Genomic DNA, 18,059 nt, shown 5'->3' with positions numbered 1-18,059 from the left:
ATGAAGGGGTGTTGTATTTTGTGAAAGGCCTTTTCTGCATCTAGTGAGATGATTGTGTGAATTGTATGGATGAAGTCTACTTGATCATGGTGGATGATCTTTTTGAAATGTTTTTTGATTCAGTTTATAAACACTTTATTGAGGATTTTTGCATCTATGTTCGTAAGAGAAATTGATTTGTAATTCTCTGTGTTGAATCTTTATGGAGTTGTATATTTGGGTGATTGTGGCCTCAAAAGATAAATTTGGTAATGCTCCTTCTGTTTCTATTTTGTGACATAATTTAAGGAGGATTGGTATAAAATTCTGTGCTGAAACTGCTTAGCCCCTGGCTCTATTTTGTTGAGAGACTTTTAATGACTGGTTCTATTTTACTCGAGGTTACAGGTCTTTTAAAACTGTTTATTTGATCTTAATTTGACTTTGGTAAGTGGTACCTATCAAGAAAAATATCATCTATCTATCTATCTATCTATCTTTCTTTCTTTCTTTCTTTCTTTCTTTCTTTCTTTCTTCCTTCCTTCCTTTTTCTTTCTTTCTTTCTTTCTTTCTTTCTTTCTTTCTTTCTTTCTATATTTAGACTTTCCAATTTTGTGGAATACAGGTTTTTAAACATCCTTATGATTATCTGGATTTTCTGTGTATCTGTTGTTATGTCCCTTTTTTTCATTTCTGATTTTGTTAATTTGGAGTTGGTTAATTCTTCTCTCCTTGCCTTTTAGATAATTTTGATAAGAGTTTGTCTATCTTATTGATTTTTCTCAAGGAACCAACAGTTTTCTTATTGTTTCCTTAGATTGATCTGTTTCTATTTTATTGATTTCAACCCTCAGTTTGATGATTTTGTTTTGTTTGTTTTTGAGGGGTTGGTTTTGTTTCATTTTGTTTTTTGCTGTCTACTGCTTTTGGGTGTATTTGCTTCGTTTTGTTCTAGAGCTTTCAGATGTGCTGTTTAATTGCTAGTTGAGGTCTCTCTCAATTTTTTTATAAAGGCCCTTAGTGCCATGAATTTATGGCTACTTTCATTCACAAATTTGGGTGAATGCTAAGTATTCATTTTCATTGAATTCTAGAATTCTTTACTTTCTTTATTTCTTGCTTGACCTGTGTTTTATTCAGTAAAGATTAGCTCAGTTTCCATGAGTTTGTAAGCTTTCTGCTGTTTCTGATGTTGTTGATATGCAGCTTCAATCCATGTGGTCTGCTAGGATATAGGGAGATTAGGATAAAAGGGATATAACAATTTTTTGTATGTGTTAAGACTTGTCTTGTGACTGAGTATATATATGATCAATTGTGTATAAGGTCCTATGAAGTACAGAGTAGGAGTTATATTCTTTTTTTCAGGTGAAGTGCTCTGTAAATATCCGTTAGGTCCGTTTGGTTTGTAACGTTTGTTAGCATCAATATTTCTCTGTTTAGGCTTTGTCTGGATGACCTGTCCATTGGTGAGACTGGGGTATTGAAGTCTCTCACTATCAGTGTGTGAGGGTCAATATGTGATTTTAGCTGTATTATTGTTTCCTTTACAAATGTGGGTATCTTTGTTTTGGCAGCATAGATGTTAAGGATTACTATGTCTTCTTAGTGTATTTTCCTTTGATGAGTATGTCTTCCCTATCTCTTTTTATTCATTTTGGTTTGAAGTCTATTTTGTTAGGTATTAAAATGGCTATACCAGTTTACTTCTTAGGCCCATTTCCTTGGAAAATCTTTTTTCAACCCTTTCCCCTGAGATAATGTTTTTCCTTGATGTTGAGTTGTGTTTCTTGGATGTAGTGGAAGGATGGATTCTGTTTTTTTCATCCATTCTGTTACTCTGTGTCTTTTTATTGGGGAATTGGGACCATTAATACTGTGAGATATTAATGACAAATGATTGCTCATTCCTGTTATTTTGTTGTAGTTGGTGGTTTTGTGTGTGTGTGTGTGTGTGTGTGTGTGTGTATGTGTGTTCTTCTTTAGGCTATGCTGGTGTAAGGTTACTTATTGACTGTTTTAGTGGGTGTAGTTAACCTCTTTGGGTTGGAGTTTTCTATATAGTACCTTCTGTAGAAATGGATTTTTGGATAGATATTAAGTTTAACTTTATCATGGAATATCTTATTTTCTCTATCTAAAATAATTATTTTGGTGGCTACAGCAGTCTCACTTTGCATCTGTGGTCTTATAGAGTCTGCAGCAAATCTGCCCAGGCTGTTCTGGCTTTCAGAGTCTCCATTGAGAACTCAGATATATTCCTAAGATGTCTCCCTTTCCATGTTACTTTGTCCTTTTCCCTTGCAGATTTTAATATTCTTCCTTTGTTCTGTGTGTTTAGTGTTTTGATTATTATATGGCATGGGAACTTTCTTTTCTGGTCCAATCTGTTTGGTGTTGTGTGAGCTTTTTATAGATATGCCTTGTTTTAGGTTAGAAACTTTTTTCTATAATCCTATAATGTTGACATTTTTTCTGGGCCTTAGAGCTAGGTTTCTTCTTCTTCCTCTATTCCTCTATTATTCCTAAGTTAGATCCTTTCATTGTGTCCCAGATTTCCTGGATGTTTTGTATCAGGATTTTTTAGATTTAACATTTTACTTGACCATTGTATTTATTTCTTCTATTATATCTTCAGTGCCTGAGATTCTCTTTTCCATCTCTTGGATTCTGGTGGTGAAGCTTGCCTCTGTACTTCCTCTTTGAATTCCTAAACTTTTCATCCCCAGAATTCCCTTACTTTGTGTTTTCTTTATTGCTTCTATTCCCATTTTCAGGTCTTGAACAATTTTGTTCATTTCTTCCAACTGTTTGTGATTTCTTGGCTTTCTTTAAGGGATTTATTCACTTTCTCCAGTTGATTGTGTTTTCCTCCTTAAGGACCTCTATCATCTTCACATAGTTGGTTTTAAAGTCTTTCTCCTGTGCTCCATCTGTGTCAGAATATTCAGGACCTGCTGTGGTAGGACAGTTGGGCTCTAGTGGAGACATTCTGCCCTGGCTATTGTTGCGTTCTTACACTGGCAGATCAGCATCTGGGTTTGGGATGATTAAAGGTCTAGGTGCTGATTTCTTGGACTTGCCTTTGTTAGGTGGGTGTTTTGTTACTGGTTTCTGTTTCCTCTCTGGATTATCCAAGAGTACAATGGCTGTGCTGCCTGTTTTCCTTGCCCATTTAACTGGAGTATTTCATAAGGAATGACAGCTGGTGTTGGATGTTGGGTAACAGGGATGAGTTAGGGAAGGAATGTTGGATCAGAACATTTCTGTGATCCACTGGGGATGGTGGGGTCAGAGAGAAAAGGGACACCACAACAGGTTTCCAGCTACAGAGATGGAGATGAGACTGGGGGAATTGCTTCTCAGGAGAAGGAAGAGAGGTGTGAGACTTCCTTCAGGCTACTTGTTGCACTGGGAAGAGCTGCCCTTGGAAAGGGCCTGCTGGAGTTGGGGTGTGAACAAAGCAACAAGCAGGAGGAAGGTGAGGAGGGCTTGGTTTGTGGGATACACAGGGATGTGGGCAGGGGTGAAGAAAGGCTGCGGCTAGTGTTGCAGTGCTTGGGATGCAACTGGAGGATTGTATCTAGGAGAGCAGAGAACCCTGAAAATTAATTCTCACATTATTGTAATTCCTGAAAATCCTTCTTTAACTCATTCCTTCCAACATATTATTTAACCTGGAAAATGAAATTCCTTTTTATATAGGGATATTTTTGTCAGTGCTCAAACAATAAGCCACTATAATCATAACTGCACTGAAACATCAGTATCAGACACTTTAGGCCAAAAAAAATCAGAAGTGTGGGATTTTGGTATGCAATTATACACAAAAATAATAAAAAAATTCATAAGGAAGTTAAAATGCATATTCTAGGGGCTGGAGAGATGGATCAGTGGTCAAGAGTGTGTGTTGATCTTACAAAGTATATGAGTTCAGTTACCTGCATCCATTTACTTACAGCTATGTGTAACTCCAGGGAGTTACAGGGAGACCAGTGCCCTCTTCTGGCTTCCAAAGGTCCCAGCTCATGTGTGTGCATGCACACATGTGCACACAAACATATACTCCTATATACACACACACACTTGCACATCCATGCCTACATACATGTACACACATGCACGTATTCATACACACATGCATGCACTCACAGAGGCATCACCTCACATACACAGAGGCAAATAAGTGAATCACATACATTCTGTGCAGATGAAGAAGAGAAGGAGGCAGGGGATGGTGCCCAGGCTCTACCTAGACTCAGTAATGGCTGAGTTTAAAAAATTAAATTCAAAGTTATGAACTCTTAATTATAATTGTACTTTTATATCCATTGGCTTCTGTGGTGGTAGATACTGGAATATGAGAAGATTGACAAACCTCTTCAGCTGTTTCAACAGTGATTCTCAACCTGTGGGTTGAGTCCTCTTTAGGGCGGGACCTTTTCACAGGGGTCACCTAAGACCATCAGAAAACATATCTTTCCATTATGATTCACAACATAATCAAAATTACAGTTATGAAGTAGCAACAAATATAATTTTATGGTTGGGGGGGTCACCACAACATGAAGAAATGTATTAAAGGGTGGCAACATTAGGAAGGTTGAGAATTCTGGAGCTAGAGGAAGTAGAGACTTCTCATACAAGGCAGAATTTCTTAGCATAGCAACATGCACTGTTATTGAGGGGAATGAAGGTGGCAGAGAGCAAAGAGTTACTGTGTGCTTGCTTGTGCTGGGCTCTCTCTTTCATTTTTGTGTTTTTGTTTTCCAGATAGAGTCTTACCATATAGACCAGACTGGCCTAGAACTCACAAATCTACCTGCCTCGGCCTCCTGAGTCCTCCTCAGTTAACACTCAAGATAGTTCCTCACAGACATGACCATAGGCCAACAGATTAAAACCCACCCCTCACTGAGACTCCTAGATAATGCTATTTGATCTTGAGTGAAAACTTAAAACTCCCACTTGCCATGACAAATATGAGCACACGCACGCGCGTGCGCGCGCACACACACACACACACACACACACACACACACACACACACACATACACACAAATGAATTGATAGACTTTTTTTAAAAAATTACCAGACAAGGGGCTGGAGAGATGGCTCAGTGATTAAGAGCACTGGCTGCTCTTCCAAAGGTCCTGAGTTCAATTCCCAGCAACCACATGGTGGCTCACAACCACCTGTAATGGGATCTGATGCCCTCTTCTGGTGTGCCTGAAGACAGCGACAGTGTACTCACATACATTAAATAAATAAATATTTTAAAAAATTACCAGACAAAAAGGTCTTGGGATATACTCTGTGGGAAAGCACTTTCATGGAATGCACAGGGCCTTGGGTTTAATTCCCCAGCAGTAAAAAGCAAAACAAATCAATGCATTTGCTATATCTGTCCACAGAATAGCATAGCTTGGTGGCACAAGGTGCTGTGGAGTACTAGTTATTCCCCCTGTAATTTCATGGCTGACCAGGACCTGTGATTCACTTCCTCCATCACCACACAGCATCATAGGAAATCAGAAATCATAGTCTGCTGCCATGGACCATGATACATTGGAACCACTTGTAATCTGATATATGTATGTATACATATATCATATATATATATGTATGTGTGTATGAGTATATTATGTATCATATACTGATATACATATCAGAATACATCCTGATATACATATCAGATATCTGATATATGTATATACATGTATATATCTGATATACATATCAGAATGTATATATTTCAATACACACACATTCTCTCTCTCTCTCTCTCTCTCTCTCTCTCTCTCTCTCTCTCTCTCTCTCTCTCCCCTGTAATGAGAGTTTTGTTTTACTCCCAGGTGTGGGTTATAGGGTTCCTTCAGATTGTCCACAGTGGCAGACTGTGATTTACCTCATGCTCTGGCAAGGGCATGATTTTGCCAGCTGAAGATAGTTTACTCTTCAGAGGGTATAAAAATGCTAGGACCCTGAAAGGGGAGACTACTGGTCCCACTGCTGCTGGTGGTTCCTGTTGCTGCAGATTGCTGTGGTCACGTGGTCATGTGGTCATGTGGTCATGAGCAAAGAGATGAGAAGAAGAAATTGGATATTCTGAGAATGAAGAATGACATGCCCCAAGGAAGCCGACACCCCCAATCGGCAGAAAGCAGTCTAAAGAGATCTATGCCTCTTTTTGCCTCTAAGCTTTCTCTCCTACCTAGTGTTGGGGGTGTTGGAAGGGATTGGGGTGGAGAAGGGTATTAGGAAAAAGAACTCAATAAAGTAACCCAAAACACAGCTTGCATCACATTTAATGTGGTTTTATGTGCTTATGTTATACTAAAATGAAAATTTTGTCATTTTACCTTTCCCCACCCCAATTTCTTTTTAATGATACAATATCAAACATATTGGATGTCATCTCTGAGAGACCTGCACTTTTCTGAAGAGGAAATGGAGTGGGAGTGGATCTGGGGGTAGGGAGGTAGGGAGGAGATGGGAGGAGTGAAGGGAGGGGAACCATAGTCTGAATATATTGTATGAGGGAAAAAATTAACAACTTTAACAAACGTCTAGCTTAGTGCCCACGTGGTGGCATGTGTCATTAATTCCTGCACTCGAGATGAAGAGGCAGAGGCAAGCATACTTGTGAGTTCAAGGCCAGCCTGATTTACACAGTGAGCTCAAGGCTACATGGTGATACCCTGTAAAAAACAAATCAAATATAGTAAAACTGAGAGGACGGCATCTGCCCTAAGGCTGACAGTGAGAGTTCAAGCCCCAGGACACACAGTGACAGAAGAATGGACTTCAGCACGTTATCCTATCACTTCCAAGTCCCTGCTATCAACAAAATGAGTAAACAAACAAACAAGTAAGCAAACATAAGGTAAAGACTTTTAAAAGCATGCAGTGAACTCTCCTGTGTTCAACAATTCCTTACTTCCCCCCATTTTACTTTTTAAAACTCATTATTTTTGCATACCTTTAACAGTGGCAGATAATGTTGTGTTTGGCCTTTAAGCACTTCACACGTAGCTCAGGAGTTTGCTTCTGCATTGTAACATAATGGGCAACCATCTAGTTTTGATTCTAAAAGTGTTATGAAATTGTTGGGAACATAGAAAAGTGTGAAGAAACGAGAATTTTTTAAGAAACAAAACAAAACAAAGACAAAAACACAAAGCAAAGCAAAACAAAACAAAACAACAACAACAACAACAACAAAAAAAACATACAAACTGTGATGGCCCACAGCTTCTGTCTGAGTGGCTCTGCTGAAAGGAAGGAATTCCACTGAGTTGCACAGGCTTTGGGTCAGGTTTATTTCACTGTGTGACATCTTTCACCGGCAGTGGTTTTTGTTTGTTTGTTTTGTTATTTTTAATAATACATTTCTAAAAGACCATAAGCCAGTAGTGAGATCATATTTTGCTATATTTCATGCTATTTTTTTTTGCTTTAGAGATATATATTTAAATACATTTTTGACTGCCAAAAATTGTTTATTGGGTGAATTTTACAACTATTACGTGTATTTGTGGTAACAGTGGGGCTGGAGAGTATCGTGCCTTCTCCAGGCTGCAGACAAGAGCCATCCATAGTGTGGTGGAATCTGTGGCTCTTTCCAAGGCCACGGCTCTTGAGGCCCACAGACGTCAGCCACACATCTCTCTGTGCTTGTGAACTGGTTTGACGACCCACTGGGTGTCTTCTGATAGCTTTATGGAATGAATCACTGAGGGTAGCGTCAAAGAATTTGTATGTGGGATCTTCACCAACCCAGTAGGAATTCAGGACTCACAAATGGCACCCAGCTCTCCCCTCAGCAACAGACTGAAGGCTTCAGGCAAATTTCAGCTGGTTAACACTGTGGTTCCCTTCGGAACTGGGTGTTTTCGACCACCACAGCGGACATGAATCCTGTAAATGATACACGCTTGCTTAGTTTTGCATCCCAACCTTTGGGTTTTATCAGGATGGGTGGGGCAGGGAGCCCTGTGCAGCACAGAGAGCTGATGGTATTGCCAGCAGCAGACCCTCAGAAGAAAGCACATCATGTCTGACTGCTTCTTCCTCCACAGCTCCTGGATGTGTTTGTGTGCATCTTGGCTCACTTGATGGTTGCTGCCAGATGAAAGGAAGACGACTTTTTCCTAAATTCATCTTAAATACAGTTGATTTTTAAAACAAAAACCCACGTTTTCTGATTTAAGAATCAGGTCTATTTTTTTGGTTGGGAAAGTTGATGTTTGATGTTGAGAGGCATGCCCTGGTCAGCTTCAACTACTAACTTAACATATAGAGTCATCTGAGTGAGGCCCAAGTGAGGAACTGCCTAGTTCAGACTGGCTACAGACATGTCTGTTGGGGGAATTGACTTGATTGTTAGCTGATTCAGGAAGGACCATCCCCTGGTGGGCAGCACCACTTGGGATGGCTGTAGAAGAAAAGCAGCTGAGATGAAGCACTGAATGAGCCAGAGGGAGAGTTGCAAGCTGTGTTCTCCCACGGTTTGAGCCAGAAATTGCGCCATCAAGCAGTGGCCTTCAAGCTCTTGCTGGAGTCTCTGTCTTCCCTCACGGACGGACTATGGCCCAGGAGCATAAGCTGAATAAACTCTTTCCTCCCCTGAAACTGTTTTTGATCAGAGTGCTTTTATCACAGAAATGGAAAGTAGAATAAGTTAGTAGCAAAAAGAGTTCTATGGGCCACTAGGTTTGCAAAACACTGTGTTTTATACCTACCCTTCGGGGATTGACAGTTGGGGAGTGATGCTGGGCCTCTGAGAGTCCAGGAATGCTTTCAGAGGGGAGAACCCAGCTGGAGAAAGCTGCCATCTGAGGTTGTCCAGGGTCCTGTCAGAAACATTGATTTCAAATGCCGTCTCCTTTATTTCTCCTGAGGATGATGAGTCCTTCCCATTTAAGAATCAGATGTACCTATTGGTTGGGACAGTTGACTTTTATTTCTCTAGCCAATGTTTTAACACAGTGCCTTGTATTTCCTGAGCATCCCAGCTGAGACCCTCATTATCTAACATCTTTTTCTCCTTCTTCTAGTAGAGTCTAAAGATTGTGATCCACTTGACTTAGTTTCATGTTAATATGCATTGCAACATGTGGATGTCGATAATGTATATTTTAAAACAGTGTCTCGGGGTTGGGGATTTAGCTCAGTGGTAGAGCGCTTGCCTAGGAAGCGCAAGGCCCTGGGTTCCGTCCCCAGCTCCGAAAAAAAGAAACAAAAAAACAAAAAACAAAAAACAAAACAAAACAAAAAAACAGTGTCTCCTTTCTAAGAGGTGGGTACAGTCTGAATGGTTCACTTACTATACAAATCAATGTCCACTCTACACTCAACCTTTGTCTAGATACTGAGTTCTAAGTGATTATTTTAAAATTCATTATTGTTATTATTTATTTATTGTGCATAAGTGTTTGCCTCCAGTTATGTCTGTGTACCACATGTGTGCCTGTGTCCCCGGAAGCCAGAAGAGCATATCAGATTCACTGGGACTGACTGGAAATACAGACAGTTGTGAGCCATTATGAAGTGCTGAGAATTGAACCTGGGTCCTCTACAAAGCGCTCTTAACTGCTGGGTGACCATATCAGCCCCAAAACCTTGTTTTTGTTTTTTAAATAAAATTCGAATTTTGAATTTGAGATTAATGGATGAATGGATTAAAAGTAAGATACATACACAATGAAGTTTTATTTAGGTCAGAGAGAAAAATAAAATCATATCATTTGAAGGAAAATGAGTGAAACTGTAGATTATCAAGCTAAGGAAAGTAAGACAGACTCAGAAAAGGTTGCCATGTTTTCTCTATATGTGAATTATATGGAGAAACAGAGGGAGAGGTGAACAAAGAGAGGAACAGAGAGAAAAACACAAAATACAGATTCTTCCTAAACTACAATCTTATCAGTGTACATATAAAGCAGAGGACACTGTTTGGAGGAGGAAGGGAATCAACAAGGAAAGGACCAACAAGAAAGGATGGAGAGGGTATCAGGCAAAGATGAACTGTCCGTGACATTAAGGTCTGTCTGTGTTAATAGGTCATTGGCATGGGTGTGGACCAGATGAAAATGGTTTCCTACAAATGCCTGTGAGTGGAAAAAGCCTGAAGTGGCTTGGCATTGCTCATTGGGGCTGTGGATGGCTGCTCATCTCTGGTCCTTAGGCATGCCCTTTCATACATACAAGTCCAATGGAAAGAGAGTCAAATCCCCCACAAGGCCAACATAAATGCAATTAAATGTGGATACTTGGTTTTCAACAAGAGCACAAAGCCAGCAGCTGGCAGAGAGCAGTCTGTTAGGGCTCCAAAAATGATTCCCCCAAATCTAGCTTTGCTAACCATGAGAACTTTGAACTAAAGGAAAATGAAAGGATTCAGAAGCAGTCTTTGACCTCTTCTTGACCTTCTGTCTCACCCCAAAGTAGTTCACAGAAACCAGAATTTCTCTTCCCCAGGGTGGGTCACAGATATGGCGTTCTAATCTTCCCCTGCCTTTCTCTGTGGGAGCTGCTCTGACCTACCTTATTTGAGAGTAGAGCATCAGACCTTCACTCTAGAAAGGTCCCTGCTTTATCACTGGGAGGAAGAAATGCTGCACAGAAGGTTCAAGGAGAATCTGTGAGGACAGGCTGGTGACCATCCCGTGAGACAGTGACCTTGTTGTTAGATCATAGCCTTTTACCCAATCACATAAGCACTGTCCATTTCTCATCAAAGCAGAATGGCCAGAAGGTTTTTTCAGAGGTCTCCCATGAATATAAGTATTTGATTGATACACTTAGGTTTTCCTCTCATTAGCCCTATCTTTTAATAGAAATATCAGTTGTAACTCTCATGATGTGAAAGAAAGACCTTAGGCCACCTCTAGAATCTTCAACAGGGGTGCTGAAATAACAGAACAAATGCACACAGACAAGCCAAGCTGGATTCTCATCTCACATAATCCACAGTTAAGCTGAAAACAGGTCAGAGAGGAATATGAGAGACAGCACTCGACAACCGTTAGGAAGAAGAAGCATCTCAACTGGCTCCCACAACCTTAGGATGTACCCTGGGTTCTCAAACAGTGTTACCAGCACAGACGACAGAGGGAAGACAAAATGTACTGTAGCAAAATTAGAAACTAATGCTAGGAAGGACATCATTTAAAAAGTGAAAAGACAAGCCCCAGAGTGAGCAAGAGGATGCTCATCTAGAACTGATAAAGTTCTTGCATTAATCAGTCATCAAGAGACAAAACAATTATAAAGATGAGAGAAAGCTAGGGATAAGTATTTCTCTAAAGAGGACACTTGATGGCCAATCAACATTGAAAAGATGGTCAACACTATCAGCCATCAGGAGAATCTGGTGGACACTTCCCTGAGATGCTGCCTCCCAGTTACTAGGACAGCTGTTAATAAAAAGTCAGATAGTCCCAAATATGTGCTGGTGAGAACATGCCGTCCTCAGACATGTTGGTGAGAATAGAAAACATGAAACAGCATAACTATTTTGAGAGCAATCCACAGTCTCCTCACAAGGTCAAATACAGAGCTATCATGTGACACAGCCCTTCTGCCTTCAAGTCTATACCTAAGAAAAGTAAAAACAAAGAGGAAAACATATGCTTATGCAAAGGCCGTGCAGAGGGACATTCATGTCATTGTTTTTAACCCTTGGAGTGACTGTGCTCCATTAAAATGGTCAATGTCTTTCCTTCTTCATTTCTGTTGGTCAAAATTCAACCAGTAACAGCAGAACCAGCAAGAGATTTGTTGCAATAAATGAATGATATACTGAAGATTTGTCTAAACAACTGTAGGGCTATCAAGGGAGAATAACCTGTCTCACTTTTTATGTTGTATTCATGTATGTATTTGCACAAAGACAGGGCACACACATACCACAGCACTTTGTGGGGGTCAGAGGAACACATAAAGGACTCAGTTCACTCTTCCTTGCAGGAATAAGGCTCCAGTCATCGTGCTTGTTCACAAGTACCTTTAGTCACTAAACCCCCCTGCCAGCTCTTTTAAAATTTTATGTAATTTTCAGAAAAGCCTTGCACAAGTTAGGCTCAAACTTGATATGTACTCAAGCCTAGAGTTTTTGATTCTCCTGCCTCTACCTCCCAACTAGTAGGATTCCAGGCATGGCCAGTTTATGTGGGACTGATGACCAAACCAGGGTTCCATGCATAGTGGTGATTTTTTTTTTTTGCAAAGACAAAAAGTGTTTATTCTGCTGGATGAAGCAGAAACATCCAGGATGTGGAGGTCAACCATTCTCCAAAATGGTGATCCCAGACCAAGGCACACAAGCCTTCTTTTTCTTTTTTTTTCCATCTTTATTAACTTGAGTATTTCTTATTTACATTTTGATTGTTATTCCCCTTCCCGGTTTCCAGGCCAACATCCTCCTAACGCCTCCCCCTCCCCATCTGTATAGGTGTTCCCCTCCCCATCCTCCCCCCATTACCACCCTCCCCCCAACAATCCTGTTCACTGGGGGTTCAGTCTTGGCAGGACCAAGGGCTTCCCCTTCCACTGGTGCTCTTACTAGGATATTCATTGCTACCTATGAGGTCAGAGTCCAGGGTCAGTCCATGTATAGTCTTTAGGTAGTGGCTTAGTCCCTGGAAGCTCTGGTTGGTTGGCGTTGTTGTTCATATGAGGTCTCAAGCCCCTTCAAGCTCTTTCAGTCCTTTCTAAGATTCCTTCAACGGGGGTCCCGTTCTCAGTTCAGTGGTTTGCTGCTGGCATTCGCCTATGTATTTGCTGTATTCTGGCTTTGTCTCTCAGGAGAGATCTACACCCGGCTCCTGTCAGCCTGCACTTCTTTGCTTCTCCATCTTATCTACTTTGGTGGCTGTATATGTATGGGCCACATGTGGGGCAGGCTCTGAATGGGTGTTCCTTCTGCTTCTGTTCTAAACTTTGCCTCCTTATCCTCTCCCAAGGGTATTCTTGTTCCCCTTTTAAAGAAGGAGTGAAGTGTTCGCGTTTTGGTCATCCTTCTTGAGCCATGCTTATCACCCTGTACAAAGCTTAAGTCCAAGTGGATCAAGGACCTCAACATCAAACCAGATACACTCAAACTAATAGAAGAAAAAGTGGTGAAGCATCTTGAACATATGGGCACTGGAGAAAATTTCCTGAACAAAACACCAATGGCTTATGCTCTAAGATCAAGAATCGACAAATGGGATCTCATAAAACTGCAAAGCTTCTGTAAGGCAAAGGACCCTGTTGTTAGGACAAAATGACAACCACCAGATTGGGAAAAGATCTTTACCAATCCTACAACAGATATATCCAACTTATATCCAAAATATACAAAGAAATCAAGAAGTTAGACTGCAGGGAGACAAATAACCCTATTAAAAATGGGGTTAAGAGCTAAGCAAAGAATTCACAGCTGAGGAATGCCGAATGGCTGAGAAACACCTAGAGAAATGTTCAACATCTTCAGTCATAAGGCAAATGCAAATCAAAACAACCCTGAGATTTCACCTCACACCAGTGATAATGGCTAAGATCAAAAACTCAGGTGACAGCAGATGCTGGCAAGGATGCGGAGAAAGAGGAACACTCCTCCATTGTTGGTGGGGTTGCAGACTGGTACAACCATTCTGGAAATCAGTCTGGAGGTTCCTCAGAAAATTGGACATTGAACTGCCTGAGGATCCAGCTATACCTCTCTTGGGCATATACCCAAAAGATGCCCCAACATATAACAAAGACACATGCTCCACTATGTCCATAGCAGCCTTATTTATAATAGCCAGAAAATGGAAAGAACCCAGATGCCCTTCAACAGAGGAATGGATACAGAAAATGTGGTACATGTGTTGGGGATTTAGCTCAGTGGTAGAGCACTTGCCTAGCAAGCACAAGGCCCTGGGTTCGGTCTCCAGCTCAAAAAAAAAAAAAAAGAAAGAAAGGAAGAAAGAAAGAAAGAAAGAAAGAAAGAAAGAAAGAAAGAAAGAAAGAAAGAAAGAAAGGAAATGTGGTACATCTACACCATGGAATATTACTCAGCTATCAAAAACAATGACTTTATGAAATTCATAGACAAATGGATGGAACTGGAAAATATCATCCTGAGTGAGGTAACCCAATCACAGAAAAACACACATGGTATGCACTCATTGATAAGTGGATATTAGCCCAAATGCTTGAATTACCATAGTCGTGATTCTTACCCATTGGCGAGAATGCCTTTTCTCCAGGGAAGCTTCACTTCTGCATTTGAAGGCCCTTGCCTGATTGAACTTGGCTCACTCAGATCTTCTGGCATGCTCTCCCCTCCTGAAAAATCAATCAAAGATGACCTTTCTTACATTTGCAAATATCTTTTTGGGGGCCCTAGAAGAGTGTTGATTGAAGGATGAAACTACAGCCTAGTTATGTAGACATTTCAACCTGGCAGGCCCAGCTCCCCTTTAATTCCCCTGAAGACACATCTTTTTTTTTAAAATTTATTTATTTGTCTATTTATTTTCTGACAGACCAGAGGAGGGTATTGGATCCAACTAGAGATAGTTGTGAGCCACCATGTGGTTGCTGAGATTTGAACTCAAGACCTCAGGAAGAGCAGTCAGTGCTCTTAACCACTGAGCCATCTCCCCAGCCCCTGAAGACATATCTTATACACACCAAGATTATCTCTCTTCACATGACCAAGCCTCTCTGTGGCTTTCCTTTTCTCATCTGAAGTTGGGAAGAGCCTGGCAGTGCCTGGTGGTGGATTGCTTGATAAAGCTTTCTTTCCTGTCTTATTTTTCCATGTGTTGTTCCCTGTTTCTTGGGATTGTCTCCCAAACAAATTGCTTGCACCAAGTCTATTACTCAGGGTCTGATCCTGAAAACATGTCAACTATGACAAGCCAGAGTCCTGGCCAACCCCCTTCCAAGCCTTTCTACCTCCCATTAGCTTACTGTGATTTCATATGATAATAATACCAACACCTACTTTATCTATGAGATGCTGGACTGGAGGAGAATTCAGCGCTGCAGAACCAGATCTGTGAGCACATCGTCATCACTCATTGCTACCAAAGATGAAAATCTGGAGCATGGCTGTGATCTAAAAAGGCTTGGGGATGGTCTGGTATTTATGGTACTTCCAAGACCAGAGGCCTTGAGCCATTGTGGCAATGAGTATTTTCATGTAGAGCTGTGTGGGCAAAATATCCAGCAAGTGACATGCTGCAGTTTCCAATGCCACTGTAACAAATTGATTTGCAATGGAGAGGTGGGAAAGATGGAGGAAGAGAGCAGGGCCATACACTGTGGAGAGAGGCTGAACCATGTCAGTGTCCAAGGCCTGATATACCACAGGAGGCCATGCTGATGGCCTATACTGCTGATTGAGGCCATGTTGATGTCTGTGGCCCATGTGCCATGAGGGGCCATGTCTGTGTTGGTGGTCCTGCTGAAGTCTCTGTGGCCCCTGTGGCCCCTGTGGCCTGTGTTACCACTGAAGGCCAGGCAGGTATGTGTACTGCTGCCTGAAGCCTTGTTGGTGTTCCTGGCCCATACTCAACACCTGAAACGATGCCGTGATCTATAGCATTCACTGACACAGAAGGCCAGGTGGATATCTGTGATTTATGCTGTTGCCAGATGCTATGTGGAAGTCCATGATTCATGCTCCTGCAGACTGTAAAGACAAGGAAGCTTCTTATGCAGTGGAATCAATGACTGAAGGTTCACACTTGAGAAATAGAGGCATAGAGGACTGCTGTAGCAACTCCTGACCCCATCTCCAACTCTCCAAAAAGTAACTACCTCAAAGAAACCATAGAAGTGAAAGCTTAAAAATTGTGATAAGGACGCGCTGCAGTGTAGCTCTCACAATAGATGTCTACTGGCTGGTGGGGGTGGGGAAGGACTCACTTTTCTTTAAGAGGCTGGCCACCTGGAGTTTGAGTATGCTCCAGTGACTATATGGACAACACAAACCAGACTTCATTCTGTTTTATTTTTGGCAGGGGTGCATCACAGGAATGGTGAGGCAGACTATTCAGCCATCCAGTCATCTATCCATCCATCCATCTACCCATCCACCCAACCATCCATCTACCCATCTACCTAACCATCTATCCATCCATCCATCCACTTATCCATCTACATATCCATCCATCCACTTATCCATTCACATATCCATCCATCTACTCATTTATCCACCCATTCATTTATCCACCCATCCATATTCTCAACCATCCATCCACTCATTTATCCAACCATTCATTTATCCATCCACTCATGCACCCATCCATCCACCCACCCACCCATCCATCCATTTACCCATCCACCAACCCACCCACCCATCCAACCACCTATCTACCCACCCACCCAACTATCCACCCATCCGTCCATTCATCCATCCATCTATTCAGTACATACATACATACATACATACATACATACATACATACATACATACATACATCATATTGCTTCTAGTTCTCTAGTGAACTACCTGGATAGTTCCTATAGAAAATAAACCCTCAGCTTACTGATTGCATAGCTTCTCAGAAAATGCCCAGTTATCAATGAACAGAGCTGAGATTTTATTTCAGGATTCACTCTCAACTGTTAAACAATAAAACATTGTCTAAAGACTGTCTTGGCAAAACAATTTCTGTTTTGTTTTGTCTTTTTCAGAATTGTGATGGTCTATGTTTAAAGTGCTCTCCAAATATTTGGGGCAGGGAGCAAGAGTAGAACACAAACTCAAGATGACTCCACCTGGAAAATGAGAGGAGAAAGTCAGGAAAGAGCAGAGGAGAATTTAAATCTGGGCTGCAGCTCCTGCTATTTGAGTCCACTAGCACAAACTGAAGTAGCTCAGCTTTCTCCTTCAATCTTAGGGGATCCAGGTCTCTAAGCCTCTGTGAAGACTCTTCTACACCCTATACTCACTTTTCCATGACCTGGTCATGTCACATCACTTAAGTTCTCCATTCTCTGCTCTATAAAATGTGGAGAAAAATACCTGCTTGGACCTGTATGAGAGGCTATTCTGAAGTCAACTTGGAAGTGTTTGAAACTCTTTGGAGAGAAGTTGTAATTTGGTGGTTATGACACCAGTCTACTATAGGCTTACCTGGCCAGTGACTACGATGTGTCCCTGGAATGCTCCCATAAATGAAGACCTTGCATAAGTGACTAAAAGACACCCTTGTGTGTGGAGCAAGCACCCACTTTGCACCACCACCACCACAGGCCTGGACTTTCTGGGACTCGATTCTTTGCTGTTACACAAAGGAGAAAATTATAAGAGGAAGTTCAGGGTGACTATCACCTGACTGTGCACCATCCATGACAGTAACTCTGAGGTCTTTCCGAAGCTCTTCTGACCTTCAGCACAGGTTTTGTTATAGTTTAAACCTAGAATGTGGGGCTGGGGATTTAGCTCAGTGGTAGAGCGCTTACCTAGGAAGCGCAAGGCCCTGGGTTCGGTCCCCAGCTCCGGAAAAAAGAACAAAAAAAAAAAAAAAAAAAAAACCTAGAATGTTCCTCAAAGGTCCACATGATAAAGGCTTAATCTCCCCTTGATGCAATTGAAACATTGTATAAAGTTTAGGATATTATTGGAGGCAAACTCTCTACAGGATATGGGTAGTGATGGCCACCTCTCTTCCTCTTGCTTTGCTTCCTGACTACTGTGAAGCAAGCCGACTGCTACCCTATGTTTGTCTGCCATGATTTGTTGCCTCAAAAGTAATGGAGCTAACAGAGCTTGGATGGAAACGGCCACAATTTTTGTTTTAGCTCAGGTGGTTGCTATGGTAACAAAAAAGCAGCTAATATGAACTTTTGCAATTTTTCACAGCACTTTGACCATTGGATTGATCTATTCCTCACCAAGAGTCCTTGCCTCAGCTTCTTCAACAATAAAATCAGAAACTTGATCTGTAATGGAAGTCAGATATTTAGTTTCTTCATGTTTTCATACCTAACTACAACTTAAGCATCTCTCTCTCTCTCTCTCTCTCTCTCTCTCTCTCTCTCTCTCTCTCTCACACACACACACACACACACACACACACACACACACACA

The 18,059-nt window shown here is 41.3% G+C and overlaps 1 pseudogene; it reads right to left on the bottom strand.

The window, feature by feature from the left end:
• Window positions 1-5,843: 5,843 nt before the first annotated feature.
• On the bottom strand, window positions 5,844-16,274 carry Rpl15-ps12 (ribosomal protein L15, pseudogene 12; annotated as a pseudogene).
• Between the last annotated feature and the right edge of the window lie 1,785 nt (window positions 16,275-18,059).

Source organism: Rattus norvegicus, chromosome 2, assembly GCF_036323735.1.
Source record: "Rattus norvegicus strain BN/NHsdMcwi chromosome 2, GRCr8, whole genome shotgun sequence".
Lineage (NCBI taxonomy): Eukaryota > Metazoa > Chordata > Mammalia > Rodentia > Muridae > Rattus > Rattus norvegicus.
Note: the sequence above shows the minus strand (reverse complement) of the source record. Positions and strands in the feature narration are given on the sequence as shown.